Consider the following 2489-nt stretch of genomic DNA (forward strand, 5'->3'; position numbering starts at 1 on the left):
ATTTTGCAGTCTGGATTTCCCTATAGAATTCATTGAGTAATAATTGATAGAATATGTTTTACTAGCTGCGACACGTGGTATTGCTCGCTTTTTGCAAATAAAAAGAAATACGTATATTTTTACACAATACTTATTTTAATATTAAGTAATTTGTTTACCAATAAAAGCTCCCTGAATACGAGGAGAGCTGTTACTTATCTAAGTAAGTAGATGTAGAAGAAAAACCGTACATACAAACATTACCAAGTACCTATCTATAGATACATAGTAGGATTTATCAACATTATTTTCTATATGTGTATGCAGGAAGTACCACAAGATTGATAAAAATAAACCACAAGCATCCCTATACCAATATAAAACATAATTACCTATTTTCATAAATTATGATTTACAAACAGCAGTTTTTGTGAAAAAAATTAAATTATAGACACGGGTGCTACACATTTTGTACCCATTTGAAAAAAAAATTGAGTTTCACAATTTCGATGTTTGCAATTTTTCATTCATAAATCTTCTTTGATACAAGTAAAATTTTATTAGGTGAGTAGTAATATAGATTATTTTACGATAATTCCTCGTTTAACAGCCATTAAGTTTATTAGTCCAATAAATTAATGTTATTAATCTATAACATTTATCGACACGTACCAACACTACACCTACAAACTGCAAAGAAAACTGATACTTCTTCAGGAGGTAATTCTACTAAAGTAATGATCAATAGACATCAAGACAAATGTACCTAATTAATAGTTTTGTTATTTTGTTATCATCATACTGCTACTGGGCACAGGCCTCCTCTCACACGGAGAAGGATTGAGCGTTAAAATCACCACGCTTGCTCAATGCGGGTTGCTGATTTCAGACTTTATAGTCCAGGTTTCCTCGAGATGTCTTTCTTCCCCTTTAATGTCCATAATACACTAGCTAGGCCACTGTGACCAAGACGAGTTTTGTCTACTTTTTATACATAATTTTTTTAGTCTTATTTTTCAGATTCAACATGTCTGACCTATCGATAATTCTTAGGTATCCCAAAAAATTCAATACACTTGAACTTGCCACATGCGAAAATAAAGCTAACTCACTCACTGGTAATTATTATGAGATGAAATAAAATGTTCTTTACACTTTAAACCTGACTCTTAGAATTAGTGAAAGTTGATAGTAAATACATATGTTCAATGATCATCAGTAACAAGTTATTAAAGACATGGAAAGTGACAGCTGACTGTCAGAACCCGGAACCACGACGCCACGCAAAATACCGTTTCGAGGAATCGAAGAGTAAAAAAACAAATCGTGTTCTTTTTAACTTCGTAGACTCAGAGGGCGCTAAAGTTGTTTGTTTTTTAGTCTAGGTTCAAGATTTTAAAGTAGGTAATATTTATACACTTCTGGACACATCTATAGGCCCACCTTGTGTTTTCAATTTCGTTTGGTCCTAGCTAAATTTTTATATTAGGTCCAGCAAAAGGTTTTTATGCAGTTTTGAACCTTGCACATTCACAATTTCATTCAATAGTCTTTTTTTGAATTTCGAATACGGAATTTAAAGAAACAAGAGACAATTTAGAGCCTGCTTGTTGACATCAAACAATCGATTACTAAGAAAACTTGGTTTTATTGGTTTACTTGGATTTAATTCTTGAAAAAGTGATTGATATCGTTGGTTTTGCAACAAACATTACTTATTCTTAACATTAAGGTGAGGTTCTCTCAATAATCTATGGATATTTCACCTGAAATCGCCGCCCAAGCTGTGGCACTTATTCAGGCCGGACACAGCCAAAGAAACGTGAGTGCTCAACTTAATTTAAGTCGATCTGCGGTCCGAAATGTTTATTGGAGGTACCTAGAGACTGGCGGCTTTGTTCGTCGCCAAGGAAGGCCATGATCTCGGTTCACAACTGAAAGGCAGGATCGATTCATCGTGATGACCAGTTTGAGAAATCGTCACCTTACCTCCATTGAGATACAAAAACAACTTCGCGACTTCCACAGAGTATCTGTGAGTGCTCGAACTGTTCGGAGAAGGTTAAAAGAACACGATATGGTACCACACAAGTCAGCTAATGGGCCCAAACTAACGCGAGCCCACCGAACAGCGCGCCTTCATTTCGCACGCAGTCATTTAAATTCGAGACACCAAGATTGGAGCCGTGTACTCTTTTCTGATGAGTCTAAAATTGTGTTACATGGCAATAATGGAAGGAAGAAGGTCTACCGACGTAAGGGAGAGCGTTTCGGACAATGCTGCTTTGAAGAGAGGGTTGCTTATGGCGGTGGCTCAAGGACTGTCTGGGGCGGTATATCCGCGAGCGGCAAAACTAAACTTGAGGTTGTTACAGGACCACGGCTGCCAACATTAAATGCTGAAAGGTACATTCGTGAGTGCTTAGGACCTCACGTGATACCATACGCGGACTATGTGGGCCCAAATTTCCTTTTTATGCATGATAATGCAAGAGCCCATGCGGCCGGCT

The sequence above is a fragment of the Helicoverpa zea genome, chromosome 25 (genome assembly GCF_022581195.2).
Source record: "Helicoverpa zea isolate HzStark_Cry1AcR chromosome 25, ilHelZeax1.1, whole genome shotgun sequence".
NCBI lineage: Eukaryota > Metazoa > Arthropoda > Insecta > Lepidoptera > Noctuidae > Helicoverpa > Helicoverpa zea.